Consider the following 23,721-nt stretch of genomic DNA (forward strand, 5'->3'; position numbering starts at 1 on the left):
TAAATAAGGCACAGAGAGGTTCTGTGGGCCACACAGCATGTTTATGGCAGAGACAGAGCTCTCAGATCTGATTGGTTTTTCTTGGTCATGCTGTCATTTGGCGATGCGATTTTTAAAGGGGCTGTTCCCGTACACCACGTTTTCATTCACCATTATTCACATCAACTCAGTTATTTACATTGCTGGGCCTGGGTTCATCTGTTAAAATAAAAAAATAAATAAATAAATAAAAATATAAACTGATGGCATAGTACTGCCTCCCGAAGCCAGCAATACCATTCCCCACAGGTCAGCAGAGTGTCAAGAATAATTCACTCCCAGGCCCCTGTGAATGATTCTGTGCTTTTCCCTATGTTACGAAGATTTTACTGTCTCAATTATTTTGTGTTGGACGATTCCATTAAAGATCTTAAAATTTAACACGTATACCTTTGACCTAACAATTTGATGTTTAGGAATTTACCTTAAGGAAATAATATAAATAATGAGTAAAAGATATATGCATCAAAAAATACGTTAACAAGTATGTTGATGATAATAATTAGAAATTACTAATGTCACACGGAATTGGTTGAGCGAATTACAGTCAGTTCACACAATGGAATATGGTATAGTTCTTTGAAATTGTAATGTAGATTTTGGTTTATCCACAGGTAAAGATCTCCAAACTATTTTATAAAATGAATAAATATATTTGTCATTAATAATATAATATATTTATGGTGTACCTATATATTTATGATAGGTACTCTGGTTGAGAAAATCATGAGTGATTTAAATTTTCTTCCAAATAAAGTTTTGAACATTTTATTTTTGTAATGTACTTTCATTTTTCTTATAATCATAGAGGAAGGTAGGAAAGGAGGCAGAGTAATTTTTATTACTTTTTTTTAACTTATCAGCTACATGGAATATTTCCAAGTTGAAAGTTTTTATAATGGAAGTGGTATGACAAAGAATATTTGCTATTCTTAAAGTGTTTAAGAAATAGGCTATTTAATGGATGCTGTATAGACAAGAATCTATTTGCTTTGTGCTGTTCATTAGACTGGGGTGGGGGATACAGAGGTTGAATAGAAAACACCCAATATAACTGCTGCATTATGATAATGCAGCTGCTTGTATATAAAGACATTACCTAGCAAAATTTTGAAATGACTTTTCCCCTGACATGACTAATGCTCTTGCTGTTAATTAAGTGACTTGTTTGGAGGAATAGAATAATTGTGAAATATTTTTCAGTACATTCCTGTCTTTGAAGAGGAATGAGTTCCCATAGTAATAGTATGTATTTATAGAATGGATAGTACATAAAACAAATTAGAGGGTAAAACACTATACACAAAGCGCTATTTTCATCTGTAATAAGACAGTTTCAACCCCCTAGAAGATATTTATAACTGAAGCATTGCTTCTAGACATGTAGATTTAAGAGATTAGCATCATGGTGGTCCCTGGGACAGATCACAAGTAGCACATGGACTTGGAGAAAGTCATTTACAGGTTCTCTCATGGGTTCAAAATAACAGCAGTTGATAATCTAGTGTGTTTTTTGTTTGTTTGTTTTGTTTTGTTTTTTTGAGACAGAGCCTTGCTCTGTTGCCCAGGCTGGAGTGAAATGACATGATCTCAGCTCACTGCAACCTCCACCTCCCAGGTTCAAGCAGTTTTCCTGCTTCAGCCTCCCAAGTAGCTAGGATTATAGGCTTGCACCACCATGCCTGGCTAGTTTTTGTATTTTTGGTGGAGACAGGAGTTCACCATGTTGGCCAGGCTGGTCTTGAACTCCTGACCTCAAGGGATCCACCTGCCTTGGCCTCCCAAAGTGCTGGGATTACAGGCATGAACCACTGCATTTGACCTAGTTGTTTTGTTTGTTTGTTTGTTTTTGTTTTGTTCTGTTCTTTTTTGTTTGTTTGTTTTGTTTTGTTTTTGGTTTGTAGCCATTCTTAATGATCTGGTGGCGGAATGGAGAATGGCGTCAAGGCTTAAACTAGAGTTAAATGAATGCTGTTGAGAATCGGGTTTAATAATATTTCTACACTTGTTTTTATTGACAAAGGGAATTAACTTATCTTAAAGAAACATCTAAGGTGAGAGAGAATTGCACTGAGCCAAGCCTTCCTAGCATCTTTTATCTGGCACCTCTTTTACCTAGAGCGTGGATGGCAAATCTTCATCTAAAGGGTTAACTCTAATCAATCAAACAATGTGTCAAGAAGGATCTTGAGGCACTGTCCCGTATCTGTGGGAAAATGGACCATGGCTGATTCATGATACCTGTCATAGTTAGGTGTGAGAAGAGCAACAATATCCATGCGGTACATTCACCAACTCAGAGCAAAGGAAATCCATTTGGAGGGGTTAGAGAGATTTGTGATATGTCATGACTTTTCGATTGTTACAGACTTAAGCTGTTGGCTTTGTTGACCTAATTTCTCTGACTAAAAGCCTTGTTTATAAAATCATAGGGAATGTGAAATTCCTTACAGCCTTGGGTAAATCATGGTCAGTTTGAGACTGGGGTTCAGACTTTGGAGCCTGTAGTTTCTTCTGTGGAAGCCCAAGAGACTCACTCTGCATGCATGTTGGTTTTCCCTTCCTTTTCCCTCCCTCCCTCCCTCCGTCCCTCCCTCCCTCCCTCTCTCTCTCTCTCTTTCTCTCTTTCTCTCTTTCTTTTTTCAGAGTCTTGCTCTGTCACCTAGGCTGGAGTGCAGTGGCACGATCTTGGCTCACTGCAACCTCCACCTCCTGGGTTCAAGCGATTCTCATGCCTCAGCCTCCTGAGTAGCTGGGACTACAGGCACATGCCACCATGCCCAGCTGATTTTTGTATTTTTAGTAGAGACAGAGTTTCACTATGTTGGCCAGGCTTGTCTCAAACTCCTAACCTCAAGTTATCCACCTGCCTAAACCTCCCAAAGTGCTGGGATTACAGGTGTGAGCCACCACACCCTGCCTGTATTCATGTTCCTATAAGGTATCCCTCACATGGGCTCTGAATATAGATCAAACCTCGAGTCCTTGTGGGTTGAATGCAGAGCTCTCACAGGCAATGGAGTTGATTTCTCATATTTCTTCACAATACCCTTAGAAGGTTCAAATGGACTCCCCATCTAATTGATAGAGAAATAGAAGCCTAGAGGATTGAATATGATGTCACACAGTCTGTCCATCATACAACTCAGATATAAGCCCATGACTTTTTCCCACCTCATATGCTAACACTGGTGGAAGAGAAGGTCAAACAAGTCTTCCCAATGTATCCAGAGAGGTGAAACTTGACTTTATTATATGGCTGTCAAAGTCAAAGCACTTTTATTAAGTGCTGGGAAGAATTTTATATACTAATTAGAATGGTGTGTGTGTGTGTGTACGTGCGTGTATGCATGCTCATGTGGGTGCATGTGTACACACTCATGTTTGAATGAAAACAGGTGAGAGGAAAAATGTAGCAAATAGGTAGAGCTATTGCCTTGGTGGTAAAAATACTTCAAATGTTCATGCATTAGATATATCCTCATAGACTTTTTCACAAAGTAACAGGATTTCTCACTCAATTTAAAATCTGTCCAGAGGATATTTATTATTGGTAATTTATAAAATAGATAGTAGAAGACAGTCTGATATATTAGTATATAATTTACAATATTTTAGGGAAAACGATGGTATTTTCTATATGATAGAAAGATAACATAACCAAACACCTTTCAAACACTAGGTCCTCAAAAAAGTGTTTTGTTTTTGTTATTTGAACTATAGGCTTTTACTGTATGATGCACAGGGTATCACTTTACAAAAGTATTTGCATATGAGGATGCAAATGCCACATTTGTAAAAAATTCAAATGCTAAATGCATCCAGGATACTGATTAGTTAATTTATTACCATGGTTTTATAAAGCAAATAGTCATCTAAAATACATGCCATTATGAAAAAAATACAGATGTTAAAAACCTCTATATTGTCTCTTGAGTACCAAATGCATCTGGTATGGACTTGAGAACCACAATTAGTAATCCCTGGGTCTTTCTCTTCCTCTCCTGGGGTGCATTCCCCAACTTCCCTACAGATTGACATATCCCCACTCTGGACTCTCCTTCAGCTTGGCACATCCTTCGTTTTGGAACTTACAGCACTGGAGAAGAACATTCCCTGACTGCCCCACAAGACTCAGCTCTTTGCATACACTATGCCTTGGTCATATTTTTTTTTCTTTGACTTCAGAAAAACAAACATATAAAACATTTATTCTACATATGTCATCAGTATTTGTCACATGTATGAATGAGATCAATGATCTTTATTCTGTTTCAGGGCCCCAGAAGGCTATGGTCATAAACTGATCTAACCTCCAATGGAGGATTTCTGACTAGGAGATACGGGGTATGAATGCTAACTACAGTGTACTCAAGCTATTGGAAAGGTTGAGCTGGGCACCCAAGATGGCTCACTCGGATGCATGAGGGTTTACTTGGCGGCTGAGCACTCAACCGGGATGTTGACCAATGGGCCTCATGGCCTCTCCAAAATAATGGTCTCAGGGCAGCTGGACTTCAGAAACAGTGGATGGCTTTCCCCAGAACGTCCCAAGGGGGCCAGACAAAGTCTTGTGGCTTTTTATGACTTAACCTTGGAAGTCACGCCATGTCCCTTCTGTATCTATCTGTGATCTATCCATTAAAGCAGTCATAATTGTACCCAAAGGGAGGAGACAGACACCTCACCTATTAGTAGGAGGACTCTTTTTAAAAAGTGAGCCATGTTTTAAAACTACCAGTGTCTCATCTTCTCAAAATCAGTTATTTCTACTTTCTTTTTAAATTGTAGTTGCAATAGCTTTTCACTATTTTGTTGGTTTTAAGCTTCCCCAAAGTACCACAAGGGGTAACTCTTTTAATACTTTCTGCAACAGATGCGTGGAAGTGTCCACTACATATCACCAGGATTTTGCAAGAATTTTGTCACACTAAATAAATAATTGTAGTGAACCACAAGTTATCATCAAATCATTATCAGTAATTGCTATCTAAATCAAGAGTACATTTCCCTACTCCCACATCATAAACTCTTAAGTCTCATATTATTTTTTTCTGTTGAATTCCTGATGCTATTTTTTTCTGAATTTGTCCAGAAAATCTATCTGGTCATGCTTTATAATAGCAGCACAAGAAACACCATTCATATTTGACTCTGATTTATACCATCTGGATCGAGGGCTTAGAAATATATCCTAGTGAAATTTCATGAAAACAGGCTGTTGAAAAAAAATGTGCATTGTTAATCTTTGGGAAACAATAGAATAGAAATAAAGATGGCATATTTTTTCAGTTTAATGAACCTTGACAGTCCCTATTGTGGCTGCCGAAGCGGGTTTGATTGCCAGTTGTTAAATGAGCCTACATCCCGAAAAGTGAGAGTAGATCACTCAGCAGAGCATCAGACAGATGACGTTTGCTTTAAAGAGAGATTAAACCAGTTCCACAAGGGCCAGTGTCCCACTGCTTCCCCAAGGCAGCAGGTAGAATCTGCCCTTTCCTCTGCATCCTTATTTCCAAGATTTTTGCAGAATAAAACAAGTTCCATCAGTCCCTGGTCCACAAATGTAAAGACAGTGATAACACAAGGAAGATTTGAGAGCAATTGAGGAAGTTGCTGAGAAGTATGCCATGCCTCTCCTAAACTGGGTTGGCCTCAATGCCATCAATTGTTTCTGGAAATTCTCTGGTCACCAGTCCAAGAGAGGTTAAATACCCAAAAATGCCTTTATTAAGTCACTCAGACTCTGGAGGTATATATGTCTCCATCCACAGGAAAAATAAGTGACCAAGACTCTATTTATAGGTTCTCAGTAGATGAGACATAGTACCTAGTAGAACTGAAAAGAAGACGAAGGTAAGTCTCCCCCCAAATAGCTCTCTTCCTCCTGCTTGGATCCAATTTTTCACATTAGAATTACTGATGGCTCAGAGCTGTGGTGTTCAAACTTTTTTACAGAACTCTATGTTCGAACAATATCTTAATTGGAAACCCATTATAAAAAGCAGCTACTTGTTCTAGCAGAAGATGGAAGAACCATTCAGACCCACTCACCTCCAGGCAATCGAGAGTGCCTCAGCAACCAAGGACTAGGATTTGTCTGCCAAAGGACTTGAAGAAGATGCTCTCATTGTTTTGTCAGTTGAGCAATTCAGTAATAGCTGTGCTTTACAGGGTGTATATTTTCTGCCAGACACTTGCCTAATTTTTAGTTCTCATAACCAACATGTACTCTAGATATTATTAACACCATTTTATAAGGAAGCGGTAGCTCAAGAAAGATTAATAATTTGCCCGGGTTGAGAGGTATAGCATGGATTCAAATCTAGATCAGCTGGATAGTTATTTTTGTGGAATGTTATCCTATGCATGTAGGATGTTTAGCAGCTTCCCTGACCTCTACCCTCTTGATGCCAGTGGCACCACCACCCCTAGTTGTGATGCCTGAAAATGTCTGCAGACATTGCCAGATGTCCCCTGGGGTAAAATCAGCCCTGGTTGAAAATCTCTGGCCTAGACCTTGTCCACAGCTGTAGGGATTCATTACCTCTCCTAAATAAAGTAACTTCAGTTCCTTTAGGCAATTTAATTCTGTAGGCTTACACTGTCCAATCCAGTAGCCTCTAGCCACATGTAATTATTTAAATTTAAATCAATTAAAACTACACAAAATTAAAATATGAGTCCCTCAGTCACACTTACCACATATCAATCTGTTGTCCATAGCCACATGTATCCAGAGGCTACCAAATGGGACAGAGTAGAATAGAATATTTCCATTATGACAGTAAGTACTATAGGAGAGCACTGCTGTAGACAAAACCCTACTAACAGACAAGTGAATATCTGGTATTTGGAAATGGGAGATTCATCCCTTATGATTCCTTAGGGGCTTAGAGAAGAAGACAGTACCTGAAGAACTTGCTCTGCCGAGTCTGCTGACAATCAGCAAGCCTCCCCTCCTTGGATATTCTCCAGTGTATGCAGGAAAAGAGCAGCCTACATGGGCCCAGTGTCTGCCCATGACCTTCGTGAATGCAGAAAAACTCCAGATGAGATCCTCCTGAAGGGAAACTACAGACCTGTTCATTTCTTCATAAAGGTCAAAGATAAGCAGATTTGCTACCCACAGGGGAAGGATTCGGGTACGGAATCCTGTTTCTACCTAGAATTGGGGAAAATTAGCAAGGGAGAGAGCTTGAAAAGTAGTGGAAAAGAATATAAGAACACACACAGAAGACAATCTCCCAGGTCAGATTTGAAAGGTGAGGGACAACCAGATGCAGGAGTGTGAGCAACCATGTAGTCCTAACAATTTGTTACAGATATGTGCCTATTACCAATAATAGGGGGTCACTGAAGATTCATGTTTGTGTGTTTTATTGCCCCTATGGCACAAAGACATTTCATTAATAGTAAGGCCCTATGTTATAACCAAAGAGGAGGCTGCTGTAGGTCACTTGAGGCAAATAATGGTTTAAAGACAGTTGTAAAGAAAATAGGATCAGCAGATTTAACAAATTAAACAACAGAGCATCCAGTTAAATTTTGAATATCATGTAAACAATAAATGATTTTTATTTTTATTTTATAATAAATGATTTTTATTTTATAATTTTTTGTAATTTTTAAAATTTTTATAATTATAAAATTTATAATTTATTTTTATAATTTATAAATTTATAAATTATTTTATATTTATAATTATAAAAATTATTAAAAATTATAATATTTATAATATTTATAGTATTTTTATTTTATAATAAATGATTTAAATTTTGAATGTCATATAAACAACAAATTGTGAACATTGTATGGAATCTACTTATACTAAAATATTTGCTGTTTATCTGAAAATTAAATGTAATTGAGAGACGTGTATTTTATTTGGCAGCCTTAAGAGAAAGTGGAAGACTTGCAGAGGAAATGTACATCTTCAGGCAATGAGAAGGGAGGGGCAGTGATGATAGAAAAGAAAGTGTGTTTAATTTAATGAATATAAAAAGTCTTTAATTAGGATAAGGGAAGTCTAAAGACACAAGAGAAACTTGATTTTTGCTTATTTCCTAACAGAGCTGAGAAAATGAGAGTCATCATAATTCTCAGGTACACTTGGTTATAACCAAAGCCAGGAATTTCAGTTCAATGAATGTATTGAGTGACCCTTGTATAGCAAATATATGATGCCGTACACTGGAGAACTGAAATTAAGAAGGCAAAATCACTGCCCCAGAGTAACTTGATATCTTGTGAAGGAATCACACAAGCAAATTGACATTTGGGATGAACTGGCATATAAGTGAATCTAAAGCTATGCACACTAAGTATGCAGGAGGGAGCCATTAGTTCTACTGGCGGTCAGGGAAGACTGTGTAATGAAGTGATGCTTAAGCTAGACTTTCAGGAATGCAGGCGAGAGTGCACAGCAAGACTTGTGAAGGAACAGATGTGATCAGGAACTTGGCCACTGGTCAGCGATGGTAGGAATCTGGGGTGCGCACAGGTGGGTAGGAAGATTGAAATATGGTTAAAAGATGGGCTGAGACTGGAACCAAGTCATTAGGGGCTACAGTCTAGGGGCAAAGAGGAGGCATTTGAGCAGGGAAGTAGCAAGATCTAATCTGTAATTTAAAGTGGTAACAATAGAACATTAAATGGCAGTATATTTTAAATGTTTTGAAATTATAGGATGAAACTTTGTAGTTAAATATCTTCTTAATATCTCTTTAAAATCATCTCATTTTTGGCCAGTTTATGTGTCATTCATGAGGGAAGCAATAGAGAAAAACAGTTAAGACCATGGGCATTGGGTCAGATGATGCTGGAATTGAATCTTGGCCTTGCGACCCTGAAGTCATCAGTTAACATTTGATATCAACTATCATCTGAAAGATGGCAGAACAACAATCCCCATACCCCATAGGGATGTGTGAGTTTTAAATAATAGACACATAAAATGCCTGACACAGTGCTCAACAAGTAAAAATTATCATACATTTTGATAGAAATAATGAATTCATTTATTTCACATTTTTACCTAGAGCTCATGCACCTAGCTAGCTAATTTAGGACCTCCAACCCCCTTGAACGTTGTAAACTCAGCTGCTCCTAGGAGCCCAGGGACCTCTTCACACATGTTCGCATCCAGTTCACTTGTGGCTGGTGCTGCCTTTGCCAGGCACCAGGTTTTGTGGCACCATTTCTTCTGGCATCAGAATGTCTGCTGCTCCACTGGGCATGGGAGGCTCCCTGGCTTCCGCTGAGGGCACTTCTGTATTCATGGTCCCCAGGGCTCCTGAAGCTGTACTATTGTCTTTGCCAGTAGTTTTGTCTTTAGTGTGTTCCAGAGTTTAATGAAATTGCTCTTTATGAATTTTTTCCCGATTCTGCTCTTTGTATAACCCAGACATGTGTCTGTTAGGAGCTTGGCAGAAAAAGAACCAAGCTGTCTCCAGAATTGCCCCTCCCCTCTAAAAACAAACTGCTGAGGGATTTTGGCTTGTGGCCTATAAGATTCTCAGTCACCTGCTACCAGGAGCAATGTCTCCCCTGACATGCCCTCTCCTCCCTCTTCCCACTACCCCAACACATTAAGATAGCGTAGGGATCATGGATCCAGTAAGACTTCCCTTTATGGGCTGACGCTGCCCATTCGAGTTACCTATTGACAAGCCATTTGTCCCTAAATAGCTACATCAGAGTATTACCACACAGGGTGTATGGTGATGTGGAGAGTCCTAGTCATATATTTAAAACCTAGTACACACCTCTCCACCACCCTCCTAAACCATGAAGCCACAAAGTATTCATTACAGGGTGAGGCTGCACTAAGTCCAAGTATGAGCAGGGCTGCCCTGTGTTTCACTTATCCAGTCAATGTGTTCCTTCCTTTTTCTTACAGACTCTACAGACTCAGGGTCTGTGGCTTCCAGCTGACCGGTAAATCACAGACATATGCGGCTAATCATTTTCCCCTTGCAGTGTATTTACAAAGTCAGCGTGCCACATGTCCCTTGCATTGTGCTCCCAGCTACTAGGCCTATCTATGCCATCTGTTGAGATAGCAGGCCCTTGCTTCACAGTGCTGGGTGTATGAGAAGTCAGTACAGATTGGCCAGCAACCTGAGCAAGAGTAAACAGACCCCTGCAGGGAGAGGCCAACAGGTTTCCAAATCATAGTGACCCTGATGAGTACAAGCCATAGACCCAAACCCTGACTGAAGAGAACATTTATTATTTATTTATTTATTTAATTAATTAATTTATTTATTTATGAGGCTGTCTCACCCTGTCACCCAGGCTTCAGTGGAGTGGTACAATCATGGTTCACTGTAGCCTCAACTACAGTTGAGGAATCAAGCAATCCTCCTGCCTTAGGTTCATCCTCTCACCTCAGGCCTTTAACTGGGATTACAGGCGTGCACCACCACACCCAGCTAATTTTTTTATTTTTTATTTTTCGTAGAGATGGAGTCTCATTATGTTGCCCAGGCTGGTCTAGAACTCCTGGGCTCAAGAGATTCTCCTGCCTCCTCAGCTTCCCCAAGTGCTAGGATTAGAGGCGTGAGCAATGACACGTAGCCAATGTGACCCATTAGTAGAGAATGTGACCCATTAGTAGTTTTTCATGGAGGCGATATATAATGTTACCATGCAATACTATTCACAATTGTTCTAGTAACAAAAGGATTTTGTAAAGAGTGCCAACTAGCAATGTTTGGGAATCTTATGAGAATATTTAGGATCTCATAGGATTGTCACTGATAATTATTCCTCTAGTCATGAGAACATCTCTATTTTGAGGGTAAATGTGTTATTTCACAGTTGTTGGATGGAACTCTTACGTCATTCACATAATGGTGCATCTAATTCTTTTTTTCTGAATTCTGTTGTATTGTGTATCATTTCAAAGGAAAAATAATGGTTAGAACATGTTTCCTGTGGTTTCTAAACACATGTAGATTCAAGCAAATAATAGCAATGGGGACTTAGGTAAATCTTATTCTGCCAGATAGATCATACTTTAAGTGTGAAAGCTTATTGTTTATCCTTTACAAAAGTGAATAATAGTTTTTGCTCCAAAATGCTATACCAACACATTTGTCTATAAATTTACGTTTTTGGATATTAGCAAAATTGCAAGGGAATAACAGGATAGATCCCAAAATCAATTTGAAAAATAGCAATAATGAAAAGTAAGGGCTAGTTTAGATCATGAAGCAGTGAAGGGAGTTGATAGGAAGAAAAGGAACTCTTCTTCCCCCACAGAGACCATTGCTCATGCCATTGTCTCTCCCTGAAGAATTTCTGAGGAAAATGGAAAGACAATGGCTGCATTTCACCTGAAGCCCAGGCCTGGGTGTGCTGCTCCTCATGAATACGATGTGCAGAAAAGTGCCCTTTCCCTGGGAGCATTGCCGTGTCTCCGATTTCCCCCAGCACAAAGGTAGAAAAGCACTCTTGTCATTTTCTTCTTGGTTTATTGAAAATTCATTTTGTTGCAGTGCACGTTTCCCCTAAACAAAGCTGTATTCAACTAATTCTATTTCTAAGAGAAGTGGGTGTTTTAAGTAGTTGATGTAGCTTCTTGATTTTAAGGACAACGCGGATACATTCAGGGTAGAGAAAGGTATTCAATTAGAATGTGACCTTTAACAGCATAGGCTCACAAAGTGTTTGACTTGTTTAGGACTTTAAATATTATCTGAAATACTAACATTTTCCAAAAAAGAAACCACGTTGAGAGAGTTGTGGACATTTATCCCAAACTTATTACCTTGTCTATGAAACAACAGTAATAAACTAGATAATAGATACAGCTACATACATTTAGCCATGTGTCCTTCTGTATATCTCAATTAATTAATGATGATGATAGCTTTCTTCATTAGAACACATAACTTGCCCAGCCACATGCACATATACAAAAGTGTGTATGATACAGGTATTATCTTAGATGTCAAACAGGTATATCTTAGATGTCATGTAGCTATTAATTCAAGCCATATAGCATTCCTATGTCAAATAAGGCAACCCGCCTTTCACTCTGTGATTTGTTGCTGCTGATTTATCAATTTAGTAGATATGAGTTCATTTGCCAATTGAAATTGCAGATTGCAACGCATGCATTTGAAAACTTTCTATAAAATGAAATTGGTATAAAGAGCGTGCTGGTGAAGTTGTTCTTACTTCAAATAGAGTAAAACTTAAGTGTATATTTTTAAACAATTTCTTTAAAACCAGGTACATTTAAGAACTGAAGTAGTGTAACTATGAATTATCATCCATAGAAGTCTTTGTTGACCTGACTTATCAGGTAGAGAGGATTTGAAATAGATAGAAGCAGTATGCGTAAAAGAAATGAACAGTTTGCTCTGACCATTTGAGACAAGCTTCCTTTCATAAGAATCCACACTCAAGGAGGCAGCTTCAGAGGTGTGCTCATAAGTACAGATGAGAGAGAGGATCTACATAGCTTTTGGGTGCGCACACCTAATAGAGCTGAACTAAATAATGTTGGGTAGATTTTGACTTTATATTTTTTTCTTTTCTGTCATCATTTCCATTTTTTCCTGCTTCATTTGTTCCTTATGTCTTTGATGATATGTGAGTAGTATTTTAGGATTATGCCTATCAAAGATTTTTTAATGTTTTATTTTCAGTATTTTCCTTACTTTGACATACATTCACGTTGTTACCATAGACTTCAGCAGAAGTTAGGACTTGTCTTTATGGCCTGTCTTTATACTCGGAAGCAAATTATACATCACTTACACTTATTCTAGCTTTTCCTGTTTAGGCGAGTGTCCATTTGTCCTTAGTTCCAGTCAACATTTCTGGGGGATTTTTCAAGGTGACCTCCTCCAGTTAGATATATTCAGAAAGTGGCCCCAAGGTGGTTGTGTACATGCATGAAAATGCAGGTAAATAATGTCAACACAACTTTATGGTTGAGCAATCCTCAATAGTTTACTAAATATCTCTATCATATGAAATTGTTATTCCCGTTTTACGAATGAGGAAAACTGAGAAGTCAAGTAATTTTGTTACATGGTGTAATTAGGCCTTAAGGCCATTTGTCCTTTCTCCAAACTAAGTGACATGGACTATGGACTAATGACACCTTTGATTATCATTGTTCTGCCTCTTTCAAACTGTAATCAGTGCAAAGGTGTCTGTCACCTGCAAATCTTGTTAAAATGCAGTTTCTGATTCTGTCTCAGGTCTGGGATTTTGCCCTTCTAAGCAAACTCCTAGCCCTTGATGCCTGAAATTCCACACTTACAAGCTCCCTGAATGCTGGTCCACTAAACACACATTGAATAATAAAGCTTTTAACAGTCTTCTGTTCACACAGTGAGGTAGCACAGCACATTCTCCCGAATTTCATTACATTTTCCAATCTTTATTTTTTCAATGTGGTTAACTGTCTTTTCTTAGCAAATTTGTATGTAGATATGAAAGCATATATCTTCATACATATGCTTTAAGTCTTAAGAAATATTTTGAATTATAATCGGTATCAATAAACAGAAATCATTTTGTTTACAAGTATTCCTTTTACAAAGTAAGACAACAGGGATAAGTTTAGTTAAGTGGACCATACAGTGGGCAAACAGTGCTCTGAAAAGTTTTGCCCCCCTTGTGGCTGCAAACCGGAGTCATAAAGAAAATAAAAAATGCCTATTCACTCTTTACATTGTATGCCACTCCTCAGTTTATGCAATCAGATGGGGGTTTGATTGATTCTGAGGGCCCGACCTTGCTGGCTGTGTCCTAAGTGTTTGGTCGTTAAGCTTTAAGCCTCTAGGGAGCCATTCACTTAATTGAAATAAAAACAACTCCAGCAGGTTTGTGTTAGCATTTGCTTTGGTCACAATTCTGAGAGACCCTAAACCAGGAGGTCAAAACTATGTAGGAGTGATTCTGAGAGCAGCTTAAGTTCAAGGAGCTCCAAGTTGTTACAGAGTGAATTGTACATAGAGTGAAAATTCCTCACTGTGATTCCTTAACCCTGCAACCGTGCCGCAATTTGCCTCTTGTACACTAATGCCTTTGGCATTATTTCTTGGCCTCGAGGAACAGGATGGCAAGGCTAATTGCAAAGGTGGAGTGTTGGGTGCCAGGCAGGGGTAGGATGAATATGTGGTTTCTGGAGGACAGCCAAGTCTACAGTCCCACCTCTCCATTCCTTAGGCATAAGGACTAGTGAGCAGGTGTAATTAATATTACAAGGAGCTGAGGGAACTAGAGAACTTGCTGTTCTAGGAAGGGAGAAAAAGGACTTTGCAAAAGTGGAGGAACTGAGGCTCTGACCCCTAGTCTTCTGTTGCCAGGGATGAAGTGTACTGGTAGCAGAAGAGATTACCTGTTATCTGGAAGTAGTGGCTTTTTACTGAAGCTTCTGAGGTGAGCTAGGTGGGGTACTGTAAATCTCTCCTCAACATGGCGCATCTGAAATATCTTAGTTTTTAGTTTCCCATCTTAATAGGGTGAGTATAGTGGAGGGGGTGAGTGGGAAGAATGCTGCAATTTTTATAGTATCTAAAGTTAAATTAAACTGTACTTATATTTTATAATTTATGACCCTGATTTTAGGTACTTTTGACATTTCTTTCATTGTTGTTTTTTGAGACAAGGAGACAAGGTCTCACTCTGTGGTCCAGGCTGGAGTGCAGTGGTGGGATCCCAGTTCGAACTGCAACCTCGAACTCCTGGACTCAAGGAATCCTTCTGTCCCACCTCTCAAATAGCTGCGACTACAGGTGCACACCACCATGCTCAGCTTACTTCTTTTCATTTTTTTAAGAGATGGGGTCTCACTATGTTGTCCAGGCTGGCCTCGATCTCCTAGCCCCAAAGGATCATCCCAACTTTGCCTCCCTAAGTGCTGGGATTACAGGCACTTTTGACATGTCTATTCCATTTCTAACAGCTTACATTCTGTCTACATGGTAATGACTTTGCTTGTGTTGGGAGCATGTACATTTCAACTCTTCAGTTTGTAATCCTTTCCCTTCCCCAGTAATCATGACTAGAAGTTGAGAATAGGTAGCCAGTGGGCCAAATCTTGACTGAAACCACATTTTATTGGACCCACAAAGTTGATTATTATTATTATTTTAGTTGCTAAAATTTAAAAATTGAGCACTTTCATATAAAAATTCAGATTTCCAATGACTCTTAAAAACTGGGAGACTCGTCTTTCTAGGACCTGCCTTGCTGTGTAGCTGCCCATGTCTGGGACTGCAGAGCTGCACCCCTGTTTAGGCTGAGAGTACGCTCTCCAGTTTACCAGTCTTAACCACTTGGTTAAGCTTGGTCCTCTGCTCTCACCTGCATTTGAGTTTGTGACCCCTGATGCAGAATAGCCTTTGCAAAAGTTTGAGACCATGTGAGTGTTCTGGCATGCCGTCAGTGCAGCTGACCAAGCTCAAGAGAGCTAAGTGCATCCCAAACTGGCCAAACCCAGTGTACATGCAAAACCATGTTTCTGACTTCTGACTTCAACCATCTAAGCCAGAGAATACAGGTGCAGATTTAAGTTATCTGGAAGGGTTTAGTACAGAGATTGTGTTTAGCTGTGGATGGCTGAAAATCTAAAATAATAGTCATTTAAACAACTGGGCAATGCATGTTCAATTGTCATAGAAGTCTGGATGCATGGGTCACAGCTGCTATGAGTCCACAACCGTCAGAAATCCACATTTCTGATGAGGATCGTACATCTTCAAGATGGGGCTTCTCCTCTATGAGTTGAGATGACTTCTTTGTCTCTAGCCTTCTCTTGCTGGCAGGAAAGAGAAAAAGCATGAGAAAGGCATGCCTTCTCCTTCTAAGGAAACCCTGTAGACATTGCGTGCATCCCTTCTGCCTACATCTCATTGGCCAGAACTTAGTCACATGGTGATTACACAATTACTTTTGCACCAACCTAATATTTAGCTGCAAGGAAGGCTAGAAAAGAGTCTTTATTCTGGGTGACCTTTTTTCCAACTAAAGATAAGCAAGGAGACGATGAATATTAGGGTGCTACTGGTAGTCTTTGCATGGACTGTATCTTGTGGTTGTAAGATTTCCTAGACGTTGCCCATAGTGGGCATTAGGTAAATATGGCAGGGGTAAGGGAAAGACGGGGATCAAGCGTCAGCGATCCTTACACTCAACTCCTGGTTGCCATACCATAAACCATATATACTGTCCTCATTCCTTTACATACATCCTTCATTCCTTATTCCTATACATTTTACTTTGCCTTATTGCCCAGTGCAAGTGTTTCATCTGTAATCAGCCAAGTGTTTAAATGCCATGCAAGGTACTATGAAAGTATCAAGAGGCAGGGGCTCCTTCCCACATGGAAAGGCAAATGTCTCATCAGAACTCCCACCCACAATGAAGTGAGGTTTCCCAAGCTGATGTGCATGATTTATCCTGGAACTTCACCAACTCTGGCAATATCAATCTTAACCTTCATCATAAACTCAGTCTCCACGGTATAGTAGGAATCAGTGCTCTCAGTCTAACACTTCTCAGTGACATGGTCTCCTCCTGGCCAATAAGCATAGAGAAGTTTCCTCTTGTGTTTAGTTGTATGAGAATCTCATTTTACATATCTTCACTTTTGGAATAAGTGGAGTTAACTCGTTTAAAAAATTCATTCTTTATATTTTTGTCAAAGAATATGTGTAAGGCCTCATTCTGTTTAAATATTAATCACTTTACAAAGGTTTACATAAAGCTTTTAAAAAGTAAATCCATGGGATAAGAAGTATACAAAGTGGTTTTTTTTCTTTCTTTCTTTTTTTTAGGAAGACTGAGACATAACTCTGTAGATTCAGGATTAGACCTCCCCCTGCCACACCCAAATAGATACTGTATTCAAACTATTGGGAATATACCTGATTGTTTCCCAATTGGGACAAGATAATAAAATTACTTGTTGTTCAATAAGAATAGCATATAATTTGTCCTGAACTAACTTTCGGACATACACCATTCAGATGGAACATGTATGCTTTTGGTTATTTAAATAACATTTTTAGGCCCTAAATATCAATTAAAAGAGAAAGTCTCGAACCTTCTTGAGAGCAGATATCTGAGGGTGGCCTTGGGTCTGCAGAGGATCCAGCTCTGATGATGACACTTGCCCTTTGCATCCAGGCCCAGTACTTCCATCCCTTCTTTTCTCTCTGGCTTCCACTCACTGGCAGTCCTGAGATGCTATGTTAGGGAACACAAGAATTTAAGGGGGACAGGAGGCAGCCTACGTTCTGAGCCCAGCCTTTCTTTTGTCTCTTGATCATTTCAGTCTTTGGCATATTCCCCTGAGCAGGCAAAGGAAAGGACTAAGACTTCAAACTGGACTTGAACTCCTGAGAAAGCTACATCTCTAACAAAAACATTTGGATTTGTTTTATGTGTTTTGGACAGGGCCATGATACTTTCATGGGACAAGCCTCAAAATGGAAACATTATGGTCTGAGGATCTTCTTGCTATCCTAGCAGATACCCCTCTTGCTTTTAAAGAAATAAAAGGAAACAATACCTTTCATACTAAAAGTGAGAACAAAAAAACAACCTAGCTAGGAAAAAAAAAAATTAAAACTCCACAGTAGCTCCTAGACAGACATTTATTCACACATTTGTTTTTTAAAAAGTAAAGAATAAGTATGTATGGTGAGTGGCCTCCAGAAGCAGCTGTTTAATTTTCTCCCTGTTTCCCTGCATCTGCAAGTGTAACCTTGTTGTATTCAACATCTGCTCTGCAGTTTCTCTTGAGAGCTGTAATCGAATACTGGGTCTTCTTGTCATTCTGTAAGATGAGTTATTTTGGGGGAAGAATACTTAGGGAATACCATATAAAATACTGGTCTTGCAATATCCATATAGTTTTTTATTTTTAGTTTACAAAGTTTAAAGACGATACATAGTTTTCATTAATCCCATTTTGCAGAAGAGAAAACTGAGGGGTAGAAAGTTTTGTCAACTGGTCACATGGTAGGACTCCTCCTTTTTGATCAAGGGCCTTTTATGAACATTCTGCTGTATCATGTTGATATTTCCAGTTATTTTCTGAGAGTTTGCCACAAACAGAGACGTGAGAAGGAGAAACATTTAAAATGACTTTTGTTCTGACGGAGTCCATAGGGCCTGCCAACCCAGCAAAATGTGTTACAGGCGTAAAAGCAATCCTACCTTTTAACTACACACTAATGACCACCCAGGTGCTTGGCCAAAGAAGTAGGATCTTGGGAGGTGTTTGGGTAGATGTTATTTTAAGTGCCACAGAACCTTAGGCTATTACAACTGGAAGTGAAGATCTTCCAACTCAACTCTTTCATTACACAAATGCAACCACAACTACAGAGGTAGAATGAATCCCTCAGACCCCCTCCTAAGCACTACACAAAGCCCACTCATGGGATTCTTCCTTATGCTTCCTCAAGCATTTTCTCCTGCGTTTAAAAAAACAAAACAAAACAAAACAATAACAAAAAACACTGATAAATGTGCCAACCAGGAAGTGTGTGTCAGCCAAGTTTTCTGATCTTCCCAATTTACATGATATCTGCAAAGAATTTTTAGTTATCCACTAAGCAGCTCCCTAATTGACATAATACCAATGTTCCTTCTTTTCTTCTGCATTTTGCTCTTATTCTTTAAAATGTGTCTAAATTATTGTTAATAAGACATTTTTAAAATATCTGCTGAGAATCACAATGACACTGCATTTGTGCAGTTATAAGGTAGACTCTTGGATTTAGGGATACATTCCTGTTAGCCCAGCACATATACACCCCAGGGCTCATGGTTTTTGACCCACACCTTATTTGGTGGCATGTAGTTCAGTTGCCCTGACTGGGTACTCCTATCACAGATTGCAGCAAGACTTATGCAGGGCAGACTCAGTGAGCTTACCTGTCTTACCTGGCATGACAGGTGAAAAGAGGTGCTTACAATACCCTGCGCCTAGAACAGTGTCTGGCACTTGTAGCCCAATAGAGTACATATTTGTGAATGAATAAATGCACATTGAAACTCTGCCTTTGCGAGGAATTTGAATCAACAGCATCTTAGCCTCCTTGACGAAGCCACTAGTATTTTGCTTCCTTCACAACTGCCAGCTTCACTGGAGTCTCCCGGATTCTTCAGGCATGTCAAGGAATATTTTAGTCGCTTGGATACCAGCACACTGTTAGGATAGTGGGTCCAGATCACTGATTCCATAATGATTCTGAGAGATTCAAAGCCATTTCTCCCCATCAGCATGTGAGCCTATCGCTAAATAAACTTCCTGGAGTCAAGACGGTGGCGGCACCCACGCACCTTGCTTCTCTTCTTGTAACCATGGCAACACACTTGCTCTCTTGCCCGCCCCACTCTGCTCTCAATCACCACAGAGCTACTGGATTAATAAAACCTGACACACTTAAACAATGGGAATTTCTGGCCTTAAGGCCAAGATCTTTATTAATTCACAGCAGCCATAACCATGTGTCGCCATTAAACTGGCCTTGCTTGGCATTCAGGAACAAATTCGCACCATGACTGATTCCTACCACCTAGTATCAGCTCAGCTCTTCCCATTCCAAAAATCAATCAGTCAATCAATCGATTCACCTATTAGGGAAAAGGATTAAACTATTTAGGTGCTGAATAAAATTTGCTATTTTGTCTCTCTAGACCAGGATTTCTCGATCTCACAGAGTCTAAGAATGAGCAAGGAAGTGTCATGCCAAGGATGCTTGGCTTCCAGTCAGAGCACAGTGTGTACTTGCTTCTGTCTGGTAGCCTCACCCTTGACTTCACTGCATAGTCCCCCTCCCAGAGGCTAACTGAACTACTATACCTCTGCAGAAACCACCCTTATAAGACATTTGGATGAGAGCTGAGTCAAGGCCTGGAGGCTGTCTGTATTGAACTGGGCTCTCACCATAGACGGCTAAAGGCAGACACAGCTGGAGAGTCTCCTGCAAATTGTGACTGAGGTGGCAGCAGATCTGGTAGCAACTTTGCCATCTCTAGGCCTCCCAGCCCAGAACTGAAAGATAATGGCGTGCCTTGGAGCAGAAGCAGCTGCTCTCAATACCCTTCTGATGCAAACAAGGCAAAACCGTTCAATATCTCCTATTTCTTACCATATAAACCCCAAGCCCCATGACCTGGCTCCTCGCATGCCTACCTCTCCCCAGCATCTCTTATCACTGTGTGATTGTCATCTTCTCCCTCTGCTATGAGGAGTTGTATATTGTTTTCTCTCTTTTTTCTTTTTATGTACCTGGACCTTGTTCTTACAGTTCTATTGACCTGGAATGCTCTTTCTTCTTTCCTTCCTTTTCATCCTTCCAAACACATCCTAAATGTCCAACAAGAAGACAGTGGATACATGAATTACGTGGTACATACTGTGGTTTGCCATCCATTTCTCCCTTTTAGGGGCAAGGCACTCACCGACCAGCTGTCAGGAGTATTGGCCACTGACTGTTCACAGCTGAGGCCCTCTGCTCTTATAGCCGTGGGTTGAAGGAAGCTGCTTTGCCCAAGGTTATATGCACCCCCATCCAGTGGCCAGTTCATGCAAGGGTACAGAGGCTAGCACAACTCCAAAGGGCTACCCTAGCTGAGAACTACCCCCTGGAATGGCCTGAAGCCTCCATTGCAACTGCACCACATCCCAAGCTCTCCCTCTGCCCAACCCTTCCTGTCTTGCTTCCTTACAGGCAGCAATCAAAGCGTTCTCCCCAGCATGTAAACCTCCATTTCAGAGTATGTTTCCCAGGTAACCTAAAGACAAGGCAAATGTAGGAAAAAATATGAAATCATTAAAATTTTTAAATTATGTCTTAAGAATATTAATGACAGAAAAATGTTCAAGTTAATGAAGTAAATACAAAAACAAGAGGCAAAACTGTGCATGCATTATGTTCCTGATTATGTAAGAATATAATGACAAAAGAGAATGAGACAAAAAGAAAAAAATAATCTTTTCAGGAAGAACTATTCCTAAAATAGAACACAGATTGTGCATCTCTCTAGAATTTTGTTTCAGTTTTCTGTTTGTTTTAAACATTCTACAATGAGCAAGTAACATTGTAAGATTTAATTAAGTCATTTAAAAGTAAAAGGGCATAATATTACTAAACAAACCCCCAGAACACAAAATACATAAACAAAAGTCTAGTTAACTCACCATCAAGGGACAAATGAAAAGCTTCGGCTTCCATGGTCTTTCTCTGTGCTGTGTTCCACTCGTATCTGCCCCTGTCCAAGTCCATAAAGTTGAATACTTCCTTTTTTGTTCAAATATATATGTATATATGCATCTATTATTACATTTTACCAAATGGTACTGCAGATATTTAAATTTGTCTCTTACAATACACTGAGAGTTCTATGAGGATAGAAAATCATGTTTTCCATGCCTTGGATGTGGCCTCCACTCTGTAAACACTTAATGTATTTTATGGATGAGTGAATGAGGGAATGCGTGAATAAATGAATGAATCAATAAAGTAACATTTAGAGGCTAAAAGCATAAAGAATTTGATTGGCATGGGGGCAAACTACTCAAAGTAAAGTAAAAAAATGTAGAAAGAAGGCTTGAAATCCCAATGAACATTTCCTGATTGCTTCAGAATAGAACGATGTAAATGAGAGACTTTCAGCCTGCCTGCATTTCAGTTCTGTGCAGCTTACAAAGGAACCCAGGAAAAAGCTGACATTGCCACTGTAGCTTTGAGGCTTTCACGATAAGCATCAGCTCGGGTTCGGAGGAAATGAACAGTGATGAATATTGTCTTCAGCTTCACAATGGTCCTTTTAACTATTGTCATTCTCAAAAAGAAAAAAAATGCTAGTGTTTCTTCTGGAATATTTTCAAATTTCTCCAAGTTTAATGTTGGAAAATTGCATTTGAAACTTTCTCGAAGTAATCTTATTTTCTGCCCTTTCCGTCCTCATTTATAATTACTAATAAGTAGTCTCTTCCTTTTATTAAGGTAAAATTCATTTGTGGTATAATTCACCACTTTAGCCATTTTAAAATGTACAACTTAGTGTCACCTTTTTGCCCTGTGTTTGGCTTCTTGAAGTGACAATTTAGCCAGTCTTTGCAAAGGCATTAACAGGTTCTATTGAGCTGACATTGCAATAATGCTCCTGGGTGATACACTTACATTTTAATAAGAGCATTGATAACTCAAAGGACTAACTTAATTCTTTTATTCTCCCTGTCATTTAGAGGATATGGGATCAAAATTGTTAGCAATATACGTAAGAATCTTTGTAGACTGGACCTTGCTTTCAGCATTTCCTTTTCCCTGAAGCACTGTGATTTTTTTTTTTTTTTCTTTCTTTTTTTTTTTAAGTCTTGGAGTCTTGCTCTTGTTGCCCAGGCTGGAGTACAGTGGGGCAATCTTGGTTCACTGCAAGCTCCGCCTCCTGGATTCACGCCATTCTCCTGCCTCAGCCTCCGGAGTAACTGGGACTACAGGCGGCGGCCACCACACCTGGTTAATTGTTTTGTATTTTTAGTAGAGACGGGTTTCACTATGTTATCCAGGATGGTCTCGATCTCCTGACCTCGTGATCCACCCGCCTCGGCCTCCCAAAATGCAGGGATTACAGGCATGAGCCACCACGCCCGCGCCCTGCCAAAGCACTGTGATCTTAAAGGTATACTCAAATACTTAAACTTCTTCAAGTAAGCCACATTCTCTCTTGCCTTTGTATTTTTTTCTTTTTCGGAAGATGCCTACACATCCTTCCTTAAAACAAAGTCCAGGCATTATGATGCCTGTGAAACCTCCTCTTCTCCCTTTTGCTCCCTTCCTGCCCTTTCCTCCCTTCCCCTTTTCTTCTCTCTCTCTCTCTCTCTCTCTCTCTCTCTTATTCTCTAGGCAACTTCACATGCCACCAGTTCAACGTTTTCCATATTGCCTTGTAGCTGTCAATCCCATTGTTTTCCAATAAGATTGTAAATGCTTTGAGCATAAGGACTGTTTCCCTATCTTCACTGTTCAATGGTCTTGAAATGTAATAGATTCTCAAAAACATTTATGAAATGTAAAAAAAAAAGAAGAAAAATCTCACAATGTTTAGAAATCCCTGGCAGACAAATTCTACAAAGGAGAATTTGTTTTTTGTATTGTAGTACCTGTTTAGGCACCCCTCAAGTGAGTGTCTACAGTTAGGACTATACCTGATTAACAGTATTTGCCTTGAAGGCATCAGAGGAGTAGAAAGCTGGAATACTTGCACCCTTGAAACTTTTCTGATACTCCTTAGAGAAACATACAAACTATTAATTAGATGCGTATCATGACAATGTGTATCTTACAGCATTGATAAACCTGAACATTCATTCCAGCCTGTTTTATTCCTGTTTCTCTTGAGCTTTAACACTGAATTTATATTTGTAACACCTGCTGTTTCCATCCCAGGATAATAGACTATTTAGCATTTTATGATTTCCAAAGTATAAGAATTCACACTCTACCCACCCCTAGTTATTTGATATGGATCTTTTCTGATGGCTCCCTGGGGATCGTTCTGTAGTCTCGGCTACACTACCAAGGCTGTAGTCTGTCACACCAGTATATAAACTGAAAATAAAATAAAGAGAAAGATGTTCAGATTATTGAAAACAAAAAGCAATAATGAAAATATGGGATTGGAGGAGGG

General features: G+C 39.4%; 1 protein-coding gene and 1 long non-coding RNA gene across 9 annotated transcripts in view; one reads left to right on the forward strand and one right to left on the reverse strand.

Annotated features, from left to right (window-relative positions):
• Positions 1–23,721, forward strand: part of CTNNA2 (catenin alpha 2) — a 1,322,067-nt gene that overhangs the window by 712,904 nt on the left and 585,442 nt on the right. The window lies entirely within an intron of this gene.
• On the reverse strand, positions 15,110–21,873 carry LOC108581686. Of its 3 annotated transcripts, XR_002516887.2 has the most exons (4): positions 21,230–21,873; positions 20,758–20,823; positions 17,117–20,395; positions 15,110–15,829 (listed from the first exon to the last, which is right to left on the reverse strand). It is a non-coding gene; the product is annotated as an uncharacterized LOC108581686 (long non-coding RNA). The 3 variants fall into 3 exon arrangements; XR_004178398.1 differs by having other exon boundaries at positions 17,117–19,659; positions 20,222–21,873; XR_004178397.1 differs by having other exon boundaries at positions 17,117–21,873.

The sequence above is a fragment of the Papio anubis genome, chromosome 14 (assembly GCF_008728515.1).
Source record: "Papio anubis isolate 15944 chromosome 14, Panubis1.0, whole genome shotgun sequence".
NCBI lineage: Eukaryota > Metazoa > Chordata > Mammalia > Primates > Cercopithecidae > Papio > Papio anubis.